This window comes from Aegilops tauschii, chromosome 2, assembly GCF_002575655.3.
Source record: "Aegilops tauschii subsp. strangulata cultivar AL8/78 chromosome 2, Aet v6.0, whole genome shotgun sequence".
Classification (NCBI taxonomy): domain Eukaryota; kingdom Viridiplantae; phylum Streptophyta; class Magnoliopsida; order Poales; family Poaceae; genus Aegilops; species Aegilops tauschii.
The window spans coordinates 364,617,684-364,626,514 of NC_053036.3; the positions used below are offsets into that span (position 1 = coordinate 364,617,684).

Below are 8,831 nucleotides of genomic sequence, written 5' to 3' on the forward strand. Positions count from 1 at the left end.
ACGGGAACGGTTTTCTCTGATGTGCTACTTTCCAATTTGAGAGCAAGTACAATTACGTCATCAAGTTCTACTTTCCTCCCACTCAATTTTTTCGAGAGAAACTCCTTCTCTAGGAAGGACCCATTCTTGGCAAGAAACATCTTGCCTTCGGGTCCGTTTTAGAAGGTGTACCCAATAGTTTCCTTAGGGTATCCTATGAAGACACACTTCTCCGATTTGGGTTCGAGCTTATCTGGCTGAAGCCTTTTGACATAAGCATCGCATCCTCAAACTTTAAGAAACGACAGCTTAGGTTTCTTGCCAAACCATAGTTCATGCGGTGTCGTCTCAATGGATTTAGATGGTGCCCTATTTAACGTGAATGCGGCTGTGTCTAATGCATAACCCCAAAATGATATAGGCAAATCGGTAAGAGACATCATAGAATAATAAAGTATGATTACGACGGTCAGACACACCATTACACTGTGGTCTTCCACTTGGCGTGAGTTGTGAAACAATTCCACATTGTTTAATATAAAGGCAATCGAAACTCAAATATTCACCCCCACGATCAGATCGTAGAAATTTTATTTTCTTGTTACAATGATTCTCTACTTCACTATGAAATTCTTTGAACTTTTCAAATATTTCAGATTTGTGTTTCATCCCATTGTTAGAGTCTGAGACAAAATGAAGCCTTCTCAGGCCATGTGATTTTGGACCGTCCGATTGCGTGTCCAAACAAGATCTAGCTGTTGGATCGCGAGATGGATTGATCCGGGCCGTCGGAACGCGAGATGGATCAATTCGGGCCGTCGGATCGATAGAAACACTGCTACAATGAATAGTGCTAGGAGTAGCCATGCCACCTCGTGTAATTTTGATTGCCTGCCAAGGGTATTTCCGTCATTTCATCTGTTAGCATATAAGTACAGCAAGTCACCTCCCACACAAGCGCACCCCGCTCCATCCTCGCCTCGCAACTCCCCTGCCGTAGCTCCTCCTCTCCTCTGCGCCGCCGCCGCCCGTCCTCCTCCCCTCCCATCGCGCGCGCACGACCCTGCTACACCGCTGTCTCTGTCGCCGTCTGACCTAGATGCGGCCGGAGTCCGTCGGCGCCGCAGGAGGAGGAGACGCGGCGTGGAGGAGCACGAGCCACGACAGCCACCTACCTGACGGTGCTGTCATAGTTGTTGTTGTTATGGCTGCATCTTCTTAGGCGCCTGCGCCTCCTCCCAAGCGGCCTCCTCTGCCTCCCCGTCATGCAGGTGCTCCTCGCGTGACCATGCTTTCAGGTCCCCCCTCTCTCTGCTGTGTGCATCTCTATCAATAGCCACTGGATGTTTTATTTGGTCCATTGTGACATTTGCCATACATAATTTTTGGTAATAACAACAGGTTAATTTGATGGGCACAAGCATGAGCGAGGTGAAATATGTAGAGTTTGGATTGATTTACACGTTGTACTAATGAACACACTGAGTTCCTGTTCGGTTTGCAATGCACTCAAAGAGTTTGATGAATTGTTATTGAACTCCTGTTGAAGAGTTCTTCATAGGAATTTGTTCAAGCATATTGTCTATTTAAAGTCTATTTAAGACGGAGAGTGAAGAATAAATTATTCCTCACCCTGGTCGACCGACCGAGCGACAGACAAACGGCTCAACCAGGTAAAATTATACCCCGCCGCCCGCCGTCGTAATTTTAATTTGACGCAGGAATTGGTCAGCTGGTCGTGGGAATTGGGAGGTGCGAGCGGTTTCCACTTTCGACGTCGGATAGTGTGCGGTCAGCGGCCGGTGGGCTCGTTGTGCTCGGCGGAGGATTCGCTCGCTTCCCGATCCTCCTCTCCTCCGATCTCTCGTGTTATCCGGAGGCGACAACGGCGGTCGGCGGCAAGGGTTACGGAGCGGTCGGCGATTCGGCTGCGGCTGCTACGGCGGCGGCCACTCCCAAATCACCCGGCTGCTCCGTCGGAGAAGGCGCCGGCGACTGCAAACCGTCGAAGGAGAATACGCTGGTGTCAGCCATCTTCCGTAAGGTATGCGCTCTTCCCCTTTCTAACTTCGTATTTCTCTTCCCTTTCCATGGATCCAGATCCGATGCATACCTACGGAAGAAAATAAGTAAATAACGAGTGCTTCCAATTTTAGGGCTCTCGCCTACTTGTTCTAGGCCCTCACTTGATTTGTTCATTCAATCTTAGAAGCTAAATTAATATATAGTTCTTATTCTTGTTTTCTTGAAGACTGATGCTTCCAAATTGGATCGTAAAAGTTCCTCTTTCGCATTTTTCTTGAGATGCCTATGCTCTAGGCTGTGAGATTAGCAATTTTATTCGCTGAACTCTTATTTGTGTGAAATAACAAATATGGACAGCGGAGGTGCTGCAAAGGAGCTGTTGAATAGGGGGATCAAGAAGAGGCAGGACCAATAGGATGGCAGTATGACAGTATGCCATTATGTCAATGGAGGAGAAGGAGGCCGTGTCAATGGCAAAGAACAAGAGGAGCACAACAAGGCCCGTGAGGAGGAAGAACATCACAAGATTATCTTCTTTGATACAGCCAAAGGTAATAGCTCTAACTCTTCTCAGTTTAGATGAATTGTTCCTTCTTACCAGCTCCAGTGTTTCAGATGAACTGGACTGGCTCTTGGTTAATCAATTAATTGTCATGAAAAAGAAGATAATAGTGAAATTTAAATAAAGATTGGCTTCCCTATTGTACCCTTTCCTGATGGAGGCTGCAGTATTTCTCTAGGAGAAATCTCCTATTCCATTGTAGGCTCTCTGTTTGCTACATGAGAGAAAGAAATTATGTGTGTTCTGAAAAAGGGTGATTAGTCAAACATGATGAGTCACTTACTAGTAATTAGTAGCTTCTACAATGAAGGATGATTTACTCATATAATTTGTTGCTGTAGTTTGTTAGTTTTTCACTACCCATTTGATAACAGAAGAAAATTAAACCCCATGTCTCTGTATCAAAAGATGCAGGAACTTAAGGCTCCACAATTTACAGAGAAATACGCAATATAAGTGTGATTGCCTCATGGTTCATTTTTTACACCGGCCAAATCTAAGGTAGGTATGATGCTTAGCGCCTATCCTTTGCAAGATGCTAGTTAATTCAAACTTTAAGTATATACTGTCCTTTGCTATAAAGCTGCAGAGGTGTCAATCTTTTGTTCAGAATATGATATCCAAGCTGTAGAGGTGGCACATAACATAGGGCTGGAGACAGAAACTTTTGTGAAACCTAGCTTGTGTGAGACTCGTAGCAAAGCTGCAAAAAAATTATTGAACTTAACAAGGATAAAAGGTAGGTTACCCTTGTAAATCTGTCAAGTAATTTTATAAAACAAAATTTACTAAAGGATTAATTTAACTGATGAGAGGTCCTAATCCTGTTTGTACTTTGGTTCGTCTTGTTTTAGTTCCTACTGACCTTGTTCATGGATCCAGGAACAGAGAAACGCAAGATGATTTTGCAAGTTAGCAATAATTACCGTAATAAAGCTGCCACACTTGCCTTCTTGGAAGATCCATTGAAGAAACATGGCAAATCTAACCAATTGATGTTTGTTTTAAAGAAGCATAGCTTGATACTGTTGCGAGTAGCTTACAGTAACTGAGAACAGGTGACACCATCACATTGGAATGGGCATGTCTAGGTTTTGCCTCTCAAGGAACACGCGTTCATTCTCTTCCGAGTTTGAGCTTAACCTGTACTATACTATTTCCATTAGCACTATGCATTCCAGTTTTGGACACTCCAAGGTATGCTTCGCAAAACTAATCATTCTCGGATAAGCACATCATATGACCGAAAATACATGGCCTTTAGTTAGCTCATAGTAACTGTCTACATGTTTATTGACCAAAGAAGATGTCTTGTAAAACCGAATTACATAAGCATTTTAGTGTAAAACATGATCTGGATGATGGCATTACCCTTTAATCTGCCCTGGCATGATATGTCCATGTATATTCAGTGTGCTCTTTCACTAGAGAACAATAGTAGTAGTTGTAAGTTTCTCCAAAAGTTTCTGCCAAAAATCACCATGTTACAACCATTAGTTCGTGGAAATTGCAGTGGGGAAGATCCCATTTATTAATTTCAGAACCAGCATTTTTGGGTTGCATATTTTGTAATGTGTTCGACTGTTTTGAACTAGTGGAATAAAATTGCAGACACCATTATTAAATTTCACATGTCCTGTGCTGCCTCGTTGACCTCTAATTAGGTAGCAGTTCTATGTTGGTATCGTGGTTGTCAACAGAAATTGCATTGGTGTCTGCGGCAACTACCACAAATTTTCGTTCCATGGTATCTAGCCTCTTGCAAATTTTCTTTAGCTTGTAGTTTGCTGCTAATTTCGTTGGCATGTTCTTCTACTGTTTCCTGATTCTCATGGACGTACAAATATCCAATTTTAAAAGAAAGGTATTTCCCCTAAAAAAAGGTATTTGTCTCCAACTGGCATTATGTCTTGCTATGGTTTGTATAAATTGAAGCGCGGTTCATTCTTTAGTTCAGTTTTGTTGTTGGATTGATCCAGGTGAGGCCGCACCATATAACTAAGCTCTAGTTATTGTCATCAATCATGATGAACTGCATGAAACATACTGCTTTCTCTTTGCAGAATTCCCCTAGTCACCGCTTGAGGAGAACGTTCTTTTTTGTAGAATGTACCTTTGTACCATAATATGTCATGGGCAAATCTCGTTTATGAATTGGTTGCAATTCTGGTTCATCGGCTGCACCATATGCAAATATGCATGTATTTTTAGAAGTCGATAATTTTTTAATTGCAAGTGTAGGTGATCTATATATCTCACTGATCCAGATTTTGTTATTTTGTCAGGAAAATGGCAAATGGGGATTCCGATGTAATCGAGGAAGGAAGATGCTGTTTGTGAGTGACTTGGAGACGAAGTATCTAGAGGCACTCATGTGCAGATTACAAGATGTGCCACTTTTAGTTGTATAGTATCAATGCACGGGAGATATAGCTCATAGTCCTTGTTGCACGAATGTACAGAAAATGGTTTTACGTTGCAAAATCTTATGGGCACATGAGGCCATGTCAAAAGTTTTGATGTCTGTGTGATTTTAAGAGTACTCAAGGTTTTGCTGATTATTCTTGTTTCGTGTGTTTTTATGCTGACAAGTACAATTAAGCAATAAGCTATAGCGATATATCTTTCATTGTGTTTTTTTATTTCTGATGTGTGCCATATCGGTTTTTAGAAATAGTATAAACGGCAGATTGCTTACATTTATCTCTATATAAAACGTACATCAGGAATTTTACGTGGGTTGTTACATCAGTTTCGTGGCGTTGGCTCACGATGGCTAAAAAAAAATGAAATTTGTCGAAATCTGGTTTCAGGGTGGTGGTTCCGTGATATTATGTTAGCAACAGGAAATCAGTTTCCGGGTGTTGACTCACGACGGCTAAAAAAGGATTTTGTACGTAATCTGGTGTCACGGTGGTGGTTCCATAATATTACGTTAGCAACAGGAAAGTTACCTCGTCTAGTTTGCTGGTGGTTGGCTCACGAAGGCAAACCATAATCTTACCTAGGTGTCCAACTTTTTTACTGCGGGGATGGATTGGACGCTGAAATGGCTGGGGTGAAGAATAAGAATTCTTCCCCACTAAAACACGCATCACACACATGTCCTACAGTGGTCCAACCTGGGTGTGTTTCTTTTTTTGGATGATCAGGGATAATAAAAACAAAAGTTTAGCTATTTACTCAGCTAACTTAATAAGTGATGTTCCATTATGCTCTCTATGCTTCGCCTCCTTGTGAGACACAGCGCAATACTCTGCTTGGTCTTTCACTATGGATCATTTTTATGGCCTATGCTTCTGTAATATTTCTTTCTAAGGCAAAACACACAACTAATGGTTCAGTCCGAAGTTGCTGAGAGTGGCGAGGTGGATGACAGCAATGGCAGCTCCAAGGAGTGCCCCTTGACCCCAGGGATTCCAAGACCTCCAAGGTTCTTGTGGCCAAAGAGCCGAGATCAGTCAGCACCGACTTTGGGGATGAGCAGGACCTTGAGCTTGGGAGTGGAGAGCCAGAGCCCGACAAGCAGCAGGAGAGGAAGCTCTCAAGGCAAGACCGGATCGAGCTCAGCCGCTTGTTCCAGCATGCCGTGAGCTCTCATGATTGGGAGTGCACCGATGGCTTCCTGGGCAAAGTTGATGCACATGGATTCAATGACGTGCTCTGCATGGCGGTCGATGCCATTTGGTTCTTGAGCGACAAGGAGGAGCTGTATGCGATCGTCTCCTTAATCAAGAGGATTGTGTCGGCAGGTGTGAATGATTTCACATGCGCCGCACTCCGGACATCGTTCCTGGCATCGTGTGTGTCTGCATGCAGGGGGCGGACGACCAGCCTCGCTGATGCCGTGAACTTCATGGGTCAAAAGTAATTCTATCCAAAAAGGTTTTTGATCGTTACAGTTTTTCTTGAATCACATGCTTTGCAATATTTTTATTTGTGTCGAATTCAATAATTCCAATTCATGGATTTGATCATTACATTTGTCTTGAATCGCATCCTTTGCGATTGTATTAGTTATGTCAAATTCGATAATTCCAATTCGTCTTTACACCTTATATAGTGTACTATTATGACGCCTTTGAATAATTCTTAGGTTGCATGAACACCTCCAAGAATCCCATGGCGATGAGGTATTGAAGGCAGAGGCAAGTGCAAAGGTACATAAGTTCACAGAATGGGCTCTGAAGTGCATTGGGTTACACGCCCGTGTGCGAGAGAGTTGGGGCAAAGGAAACCATGGCACAATCATTGATGTTCAGCTTCATCTACGTGCTTTCAAGACATTTCTGGATATTGCTGATAATGATCTTACCGCGAAAGATTTCACTAAGGCCTTTGATGCTGCATGCTTTCCTCTTAAACTGTTCTCAAGCACCTTTGACCAAGGATGGGCAGCAGGGATCTCAGCAGCTGCTATACAAGGTTTGTTAGAGTTGTTGGTAGAGGGTGGCGCAGACAATGTGAGCCAATACTTCCTTGAAGCTGCACGCTATGGAAGCACTGAACCCGTCCGCATCTTACTTCAGGTAGTGACAAAGCATCGTCCTCATGTGCATCTTACTTCAGGAGATCATAAAGCATAGTGAGACAATTTAGGTTAATGACACCTGTTGAGCAGATAATGTAGGTGCAACACAACTAAATGGTTGTTAGTTGCTTCCAGCACACAGTAGTCCCCTGGTATACATGTATATGGAAAGTCCGAAACATTTTCTTGCTTATCTTATTTCCTCTGCTTACCTGAGCCTCAGAAAATTGTGTGTTACTAAGTTGAGTTAGTGCTTTGAAGATATTAAAGTGAATATTTGAAATAGTAATTGAAGATGGTCATCTTGATGACCAATCTTCCCATTATATAGAAAAATAACTAATTTTATACTTTTACTTGCATGGATGATCAAGTGTATTAGAATGGTGGAAGATATTATAGAGTTGACATGGAAATATGATACAATATTTAGGCAGCTAACACAAACGGAGACATTGATTATTTTCGCAACTCATTTCTGTATTGCATTGCTATTCAGGCTAGATCAAGAAAGCTATGTAGGTTCACTACGTATAAGGCATGAGGCAAAAATAAGCAAAGCTTTGCATATTCCCTCAGTTTCCTTTCTAAGCATGTTCGTTTCCTCGTTTTATTTCACTCTCCTTTTATTACCTCTCCCCCATTTCAATGGTACTTACAAAAAGGATAACATGGACATTTTCTCATATTAATACATGGTCAACTTAATCCATGCCCCACCTAAAATATGAGTTGTATGTTTGGATTGATGGTAGTAAATTTTATCTTTTTTTATTAAATTAGAGTAACTTTTTTAATTGTTAGGCCATTTTTCAAATATTGCAAGTGGTGATATTAATTTAGCGGCGCTTCTGGATTTAAATCATTTGCTTCCTTCCCTTTTCTAATATATGTAAGAATCCTATAAACATATTTATGAGGACTAACACTTTCCTCTAAAAGTGTATATACATTTTTTGAACACCGTAATTTAGAAGCTGTGTATCTTTTTAAGAAGATTTTCCTATTTATCTTGTGCTTTCTGACATATGAGAAATTATGTTTTTCTCATGGCACAAATGTATCGTCAATCATTGGCAGCATTTAACGTATTTAATGTTTTCACTTTTTTCAGATTACTCAAAGGAACAGCTTTGACATTGATGTTGATCTAGCCCTTAGCTTTGCTGCCCACTACGGGAAACTCGAAAACATGGGGTGCTTAGTTGAGGAAGTTAATACTATCGCCTTCCTTGGCCCTTTAATGCGGGCAGCTGAGCATGGATGCCTTCAAGTTGTGGAATGGTTCGTGAACCGTGGCTGTCGTTGTTACTACCTTGGCTGACATCATGCTCGTGCTGCAGTTGGTTCTGGATCTGGCCGTCCGTCGTTTGCCGCCGCGGCCGCCATGGGAAAGGCTCATTTTCCTTCCTTTTGTCAGTCCTTCCGGTTTGATTTGTAAATGTTTGATTGGTAACATCCATAGTTAGTGTTGTCCTGCACATGGCTAAGTGATGATGTTTCAGTGCAAAGGTTCTGATAAGTTGTAATCTTTCTTGGTTTGCAGTTGTTTTGGGATCTCAAGATCATGTTCTTTTCTGTTCATTGTTTCGCCTTTGTCTCAGGTGATTTTTTCTGCCTATTTTTATGTTGTTCTTATTACTGTCCGAGCCTTTGCCATGTTTGTTGCATGTACCTATACAAACTGATCCATGGTGGTGTTTATTTAGGTTTAAAGTATTCATAATAAGTAGG

The 8,831-nt window shown here is 41.9% G+C and overlaps 1 long non-coding RNA gene and 1 pseudogene across 6 annotated transcripts; both read left to right on the forward strand.

Annotated features, from left to right (window-relative positions):
- Window positions 1-938: 938 nt before the first annotated feature.
- Window positions 939-5,192, forward strand: LOC109737012 (uncharacterized). Of its 6 annotated transcripts, XR_012202736.1 has the most exons (5): window positions 941-1,277; window positions 1,381-2,023; window positions 2,362-2,555; window positions 2,975-3,067; window positions 3,449-5,192. It is a non-coding gene; the product is annotated as an uncharacterized lncRNA (long non-coding RNA). The 6 variants fall into 6 exon arrangements; XR_012202740.1 differs by lacking the exon at window positions 2,975-3,067 and having other exon boundaries at window positions 939-1,277; window positions 1,701-2,023; XR_012202738.1 differs by lacking the exon at window positions 2,975-3,067.
- Window positions 5,193-5,855: 663 nt separating this feature from the next.
- LOC141020591 (ankyrin repeat protein SKIP35-like) lies at window positions 5,856-8,506 on the forward strand (annotated as a pseudogene).
- Window positions 8,507-8,831: the final 325 nt, after the last annotated feature.